Genomic DNA, 7,611 nt, shown 5'->3' on the forward strand with positions numbered 1-7,611 from the left:
TCCTCTCCTCAAGTGGTTTGACCAGATAAAATAAAGAAACGAAGTTCATATGGTCATGACCTACAACTTGACCTTAGGAAAAATTCGAACCACATTTAATATACTGATTTTTCTCACCTGGTGGTACAAGCACATGGTGACGCACTAAATGTTGTACAGACAACAACAAAGCAAAGCAAAGCAAAACATTTAAATAAACCCTCTTCCTAAAAACTTGCTTCTGTAAAATGTAAAAAGAACCTAATCCACCAGAAGCATCAAAATCACATATTTATTAACCTTTTGATTTCTTACTTAAAACTCAGAAATTTTTATGTTTTGGTAGGGCTGTGTGATTGCTTATCACTTAAAAAACATCACTGCTTTTATCACAAATTGAAGAGGAGCTAACCAAGAACAGGAATACCTACACACTGGGAATAAAGTACAAACTAAGACGAGCAAGGCCAGAGAGAGATTATTCTTCCTCTAAGAAGAATTAAGGAGTAACAATCAGAACACATCTGGGATTTGGTTCAAACTGATCTAGAATCAGAGGAATCTTCAAGGTATTCTGTATACAAAACAGAGAGAGAAAGAGAGAGAGAGAGAGAGAGAGAGAGTTAGTTTTAAAAGTAAAATTTCCAGAAGTTATCCAAAGGAGTTAACCTAAGAAAAGATTTCGGTGGCAGGCACAGAAATAACTACCCCTTTTATGGTGCTCCATGAGTGAGTTCTAAGGCAGGCTAAATAGACCTTTCTATCAAAACCCTCCCACTAACCCACTAACACAGGGTTCTTGAAGGTGTCAACAGGATTTGGTTGACTGGACCATTCACAGAGCTTTGTTAATTATTGACTGATTAGGGATTTACCTTATCTTTCCATCAGGACCTGGCTCAAGACTCAACTGTGAGCAATTTAGAGCCAGGGTGAACCTACCCACATGCCTTTTTCTTCTTCTCCTTTGGGTCACTTTTAACTTGTGCTTCCCCATAATTCACGTTCAGGTCGGCAATGACACATCCTTACAGTGCTTGGGAGTCCTCAAAAGGACTGGCAGCGAGAGGGGTCAGGTTCATAGTGAGGCGTGTCCAGAGACAGAGGCCTGGGGAAGTGCTGCCCTTTGCAGAACTTTGCTTATTGGTCCAGGTTTTCCCATGAAATCCCTGGCGGTGGGGGGCGGCGGGGAGCGGGGGCGGCAATGACTTTTTGTCTCTAAAAGTGCTGGTGATGCCCGAGTAAGAATCAGCCCCCCGACCCTACAAGGCGGCCTCTGCTGAAGGCCTCTTGGCAAAGCCAGGGAATCAGCCGCAGGCAGCCCAGGCCCAGCTGCCCCAGATAAGAGGTGGCCCGTGTTAATGTACAGGCTTCCTCTGCACCTCAGCAGGGCCTTCCTTTTCTAAACAGTCTCCCTTTAATGTTGGCGAATGTTGTTTTTCCATTGACTCAACATCTCGCCTCTGGTGGTACGCCAGTGGGGAAAGTTGGAGCGGGGGAGGGAGGAGGACAGCGGGAGAGAGTGATGCCAACACAAAGCAGTAAGGGACGGTCGGCCACATTTCCAAACCAGCCGGACACCTGCTTTGGAAAGACGGGACCGAAACTAAAAGTCTTGCTTCCCTTTCATTTAGATCGGCCTTTTGTTCCCCGAAAGTCTGTGATCATCACGGCCCTGGGCCCCTTCCTCACGGCGCTGCCCCACCTCACGGGGAACTAACTCCACGTGGAAACCGCCGACGTGACGGATCCACGACTTTTCTCCATGAATTTAACTGTCTTATCTAAAGGGAAGAAAGAATAAGAGGGTTATCGGGGCGCTTGAAAGAGGGAAAGGAAATTCTAGGAAAGAGATGAAAGAGAAAGCAGAAGAAAGCAAGAAAGAGGGGAATTACAGAGGAAAACAGAAGAGGAGAGTGAGAAAAAGAAAGAGAGGCGTGGCAAAAAGAGAATAAGACGGTAAAACAAACCAAAAAAAAAAAAAAAAAAGGAGAATAAGAGAATGGAGAAAGAGTGCAGAAAACTGAAATCCAAAATGAGTTTTTCGCCAGGACCTTGGTTTTTCAAGCCACAGGACACACCCCAGCTCCCCTCCCCGGGCTTCGCTGGGCAACACGGGGTCAAAGGGCATCTTCAAAACCCAATCTTGATTAGAGCCACCTAAATGTTTTGACTTGAAGGAGACATGAAGGATTAAAAAGCAAAAGAGAGCAGCATGGGGAAGAAAGAAACAGGAAAAGAAAGAAAATTAAAAAAAGAAAAAAAAAGAAAAAAAACCCTCGTGGGCGACACAAAGGGAATGATAGAAAACACTTCTGAATCAGCTCGTCATCGACTAACAAGCTGCAAAGATTTCCAATGACAAGTTGTCACATTAGTTTAGTGAAACTGAAGCAGTACTTATCCCCTTTCCTGTGCTTAATCTCTCCCTGCGTGCCACAAAAACATGCTACCACGTTTAATAGGATTAGTTTCCTTCACTTTCTCCCCCCGCCCCCCACCTTTTATTTTTTACAATTCTATTTTCAGCAATACAGGGATCCTTGAATTCATCGACTTCCTGCAGTGCACAGAAAAACCTGGCATGCGTGGTTTTTACCCTTTAAAGACTTTATTTGAATCTGAAAAAAAATGCAATTTGAATATTTTGTACTCCCCCACCTCTCCCCCCACCCCAGTGAATTACATTGTCCTCCTGGAAATCTTCACGGCTTAAAGGGTGGGGGAAGGGTGTTGATGGTAAAAGGGTCAAAAGAGAATAGGGCTAGGAAAAAGCTGACAAAGCCCGCTGTCTGCAGAGGTTACTGCCCTAGGGGCAATTGTTCTGGCTCTGACTGCAGGCAAACCAGGGTTCCAATTCCAGCTGCTCCTCGCTGGTTTTGTGGCCTTGAGCAAGTGGCCATCTCCATTTACTCATCCATACAATGGGGATAATTCTCATCGGGGTCGTTGGGAGAACTACACTGAACCTACTTTATTTCCTAGCTTCTAAAATGCACTTTTTTCCCTCATATTTTGTCACTTCCTGAAATGAGAACGTCTTACAATGCTCTATTCATTTATGGTCCTTGGAGCTAGGGAATGAAGAAAATGGAAGTTCCATTTTCCATAAAGCGTCTGACACAGATCTTACAGAGGAAATGCTCAATAAAGGCTAGAATTATCTACCATTGCTTATGAAGGGACCAAAGTTTTGCCATCTCGAAGTTGTTTTTTGGGATATTGATTTTAAAGCTGGTTATTAAGAAACGAAAGACTCAGAAGAAAGTTTGACCCTCCTCCCTTTCTTGCTCAGGACATTCTCAGGAAGGAAACTTTAGGATACTCGCCTTCACCTGAATAGCCTAATTTCAATTTAGTACATAAGAAGGCTTCAGACCTGTGAGTTAGACACCCTCAGCGTCCCACTGTCTCTGAGTTAGCTGCCCAGCAAGAATTTGCCTGTCAGGTATGTTCAGCTCTTCCTCAACTACCTGTAGATTGCTCCTTCTCATTTCTGAAATCTTTTCTCTCCTTTGTTCAAAATGTCATGCATACTCAATATTGTCTCGCCGTCTTTGGAATTTTCATTCCCCATGCCCAGGTTTTAAAATTTTGATTTTTTTCTTATTCTGTCTCTGTTAATTTAATTATTAACTCAAATAGAAGAACTAGAAGGTGAGAAGAAAAGTACTATTTTTTTCAGCTCCCACACTGTTTGCCTCCTTCCCTATTCTCACTTTTGCTCCCATCCAGATTCTTCTAGACTAGTGCTCTTAACTGAAGTTGCAGAAAATTGTCTATGTGAAACACGGATATAATCATGTCCACCCGGCTGGCTAAGAACCAAAATCATCCAGTCCACTCTGCTCTCTCAACAGGATCACCAACTGCCACGCTTAGCAGCGTCTTGCAAACAGTAACTATCTGCTGAATTGAATTATTCCATCTTCTCTGAGACCCCTGTGGGTCATGCACCCCACCTTAGGCACCACCACTGGAAGATGCGTTGAGGAGATGAAGGGGTGAACTCATCTTATCCCGAGGGAAAAGAATGGGGCCCAGAGAGACCACAGGATTGAGGGAGCAATGCAGGGCCTAGGATGGGAACGGAGGGGACATGGAGCTGGGAGGAGGAAGCCACCTGTGAGGAGCCTGAGGAGGCGGGGCAGGGACAGGCCCTGGAGCGGGGGGAGGGGAGGGATAACACCAGCTCAGTGAAGCACAGTGAAGCCCGCCTCTTGCAGCTCCTCGCCGCACCCCCCCCCCCACACACACACACATTTGCCATCCCAGAGAGATCCCAGGTATCCTGCAAGGCTGGGCTGCAAGGTAGGGTCCCAGGCCTTCCCACCAACCCGGGATTAGTGAATATGCCAGTCTTCAAAGTCTCCTCAAGGCAGGAGGCGGGGACAGGAGGAGGGGGGAGGACCATGCCCCTCATCTAAACCTGAGCAAAGGCCAAATTTAGCCTCCCTCCTGCAGGCCTGTCCTGCCTCCCTCTGCACCCCTCAAACCACATGCCACACCCTGCCAGCCCACAAAAATAACTGGTGCTCCTCACCCACCCCTACTTGCCTGCACCCCCACCACCCTCCCAGGTACATGCTCCCGCCAGTGAACTCCCAGGCCCACGCTCTCCCCCTAACTCTACTCCCTTGTCCTCCCCAGCTACCTGCTGCTACTCCCACCTCCCCACTCACCTTCTGCAGAACACCTACTCCTCCCACCTCCACCCCTCCACCTATGCTCTCACCCCCCCACCCTCACCCCCCACACAGAAACACTCCCTTCTCACCCTGTCTCCGGTTCCACATCCCTCCCCCCACATCTACTAGCTCCCCCTACCCCTCCAAGGTACTCTGCACCCCACCTGGGCTCTCACCTCTGGCCTCTGCCCTGCCCCCTTCCTCACCAGTATAGGCCCTAAGCACTCTTTTCACCTCGAGGGTGCTTGGGAGTAAGAAACCAGAAGTCTCCCCTGTCTCCCTATAGTTTGACTCTTCACGAGTGTTTCTCTGCAGTTGTCTTGAGGTCCTCTGTTTCGTCCCCTAGAGTCACAGACACCACCACCCCACCCCCTCAGCCCTACAAATAGTAGCCAGACAACAGGAGTCTTCCACACCTGCCCAAAGATCCCCCACAAACCCTCCAGAACAGGCATCTGGAGGGAACAGTTGGGATTCCCCTCATTTAGGGAGCAAAGTGCCTGCTCCAAACCCCTGGGTTCATTCGCTCACTGGGCTCATGGGTGCCCCAAGCTGGCAGTCTTGCTGTACCCCTCCCACCAATACCAAGTGCTTGCTTACTTCACGCCTCTGAAGGCACCGACAAAGCACCTTCCTCGGGTTGTTAGTTAGCCACTCACAGCCCTCACAGCCACCTTTATTCTAAGATTGTCAGCCTTGGAGATCTGTCCTCTGCTGGTTCAGCCCATTCCATTTCTCTGGCTTTCCTCCCTCACACCACTCCGGGGTCACAGCCAGGAATGGCACCTTCCCGCCTGTCTTTGCCTTCTCACAGCTGTCTTTGGCTAGGCGATCTTAATTACCTTGGGATATGCTTGCAGTCATTGGTTTGAACACACTTCTATGAAGTGTTGCATTTTATGGAGATTTGGGGGAGTTATTCATTCAGACATATAAAAACACAATGATTAATCATAAACATTTGTTTAAATTTTACCTATGAATGTTGACTTTGTTTTCTTTCTTGTTTTTCCTTCCTTGCATAGAGTGTTTAGTCCTGTGTTTCATTGGTCTGATGGGTGACTTCTGTAGGAAAGGTCTGCCATCTATAAAGCAGGAAGGTGAAAAAAAAAAAAGAAAAGAAAAGAAAGAAATAAAGAAAGAGAGAGAGAAAGAAGAAAGAAAGAAAGAAAGAAAGAAAGAAAGAAAGAAAGAAAGAAAGAAAGAAAGAAAGAAAGAAAGAAAGAAAGAAAGAAAGAAAAATTTAGATTGGCAAATGCCTCCTGTCTGCCACTGGGCCTGATGGACGGTTCTTGATCCAAGAGCACGGGGCCAACCTTCCAAACATGCACTCATTCTAACTTATTTTTTGTGGCCTGAAAAGTGAGGGAGATGAGCATATAAAGTACCCAAAGGAGCGCTACAATGTGCATGCATGTACATATCGAATGACAATCCAGTTAGCTTCACCAAAATATTGAAGGGTGGGTCTGTACAGAAGGACTATACAGATCAGCTCGAGTAGGTAGAGCGCACACGTGTAGACAAAATAGGTTCCATTTATTGGGCACCGATCATGTGCTGAACAATTTTACTTAGGAAAAGTCAACAACTCTATGAGTTGGATATTATTCCCACTTAACAGATAAAAAGAACTGAGGCTGGGATAGACTAAGTAACACACCCGAGGTCACAGAGTCAGTGACTGGCTGAGCAGGAATTGGAAAAACAGGATGACCTCCGGATCCCCAGTCCTTCAGCTGATTGCCTAGCTGGGGGTGGGCCCAGAACTCTTTATCTTTTCAAAGTTCCTTGGTGATTCTTGAGGCTTAGCCAGGTCTTGGGAACGCTGCTCCACATCAATCCAGCCCTCTTTCCCTGTCACCAGTCTGCCTCTGAGCAGTCTTCTCCACGTTGGATAAAAACATTTAAAACATATTTAAATAGCAATTTCGAAAAACTATGCAACATATGGATTTTCCTTTTGATCTCAACATGATGACAAACAGACACTTAAATACTTCATAAAAGAAATATTACCAGAAAAATTATAGAAATCTGGCTTTCAACTTTGTCTTGCTCTAATTTAAACAAAATGCAACTTTCAGAGTCCCTCTCCCCCCAAATAAACCCCAAACTCGGAGCTTCCTTCTCTTTTCCCTCTGTGCCCAGCCTACACCTATGTATTTGTAACCCGCTGGTCATCCTGAATAAAAACCTTGAAAGATGGACAGTAAGAATAACTTAAGTCCTATCCCCTAAACCCCTGAAAATAGAGCATCTCCGAATTCACGCCCCTGAACCGAAAGACCGAAGAAAGGGAATAACGGCCAAATATTCTTAGGCTAATTTACAAAAGAAAGGGGGTGGGCAGAGGGGAAATGTCCATCCCCTCTCTGAGGCCGAGAGCGTCAACCCGCTGTGGGCGCCGCGGCCTCGGCAGCAACAGGCAGGCGACCGAGGGGAGGCCGCGGGGCAGCGCGGGCACGGCGGCCGCGTCCGAGGTTCCCCCGCTCGGCGCCGCGCCCGGAGCAGGTGGCTGCCCCTGCGCCAGGCGTGCGCCCCGCCCAGGCCGGCCGACCGGGGCTCGGGGCCCCGCCGCGACCCGGCGGGACCGGGACCCCCAGGGCCGCGGGCACAGGAGGGGCGTGTCCTCCGTCCCCGAGAGCGGCGCCGCCGCCGCGACATCGCGCGCTCGCCCTCTCCGCGCCCGGAGACCGCGACACCTAGCGCGGGGCGGCGGCGAGGAAGGAAGGTCTGGGAGCAAGGAGACCGGGAGGAAGCCGCGGACAAGGCAGCCCCTCTCCGCCGAGGCCCGGGAGAGGAGACTCCCAGCCTTCCCCCCGCCCGCACACCCCGAAACTTTTCCAACACACGCGGGCGTATTCCTCACGGGTTTTGGCGGCCCCGAGTCGCCATCAGGGAGGAGGCTCCGCCACCAAACACGTCCCCCCAGCACACGTGC

The 7,611-nt window shown here is 48.5% G+C and overlaps 1 long non-coding RNA gene across 5 annotated transcripts in view; it reads right to left on the reverse strand.

The window, feature by feature from the left end:
* LOC107521628 overlaps window positions 1-7,104 on the reverse strand; it is a 139,220-nt gene extending 132,116 nt beyond the window's left edge. For all 5 annotated transcript variants that reach the window (XR_004955116.1, XR_004955113.1, XR_004955112.1 and 2 more), the window contains exons 1-2: window positions 6,331-7,104; window positions 5,644-5,752 (exon numbers count right to left, since the gene is read on the reverse strand). This is a non-coding gene — a long non-coding RNA (uncharacterized LOC107521628). The remainder of the gene's footprint in view (window positions 1-5,643; window positions 5,753-6,330) is intronic.
* Between the last annotated feature and the right edge of the window lie 507 nt (window positions 7,105-7,611).

Source organism: Rousettus aegyptiacus, unplaced genomic scaffold (genome assembly GCF_014176215.1).
Source record: "Rousettus aegyptiacus isolate mRouAeg1 unplaced genomic scaffold, mRouAeg1.p scaffold_m13_p_17, whole genome shotgun sequence".
Classification (NCBI taxonomy): Eukaryota; Metazoa; Chordata; class Mammalia; order Chiroptera; family Pteropodidae; genus Rousettus; species Rousettus aegyptiacus.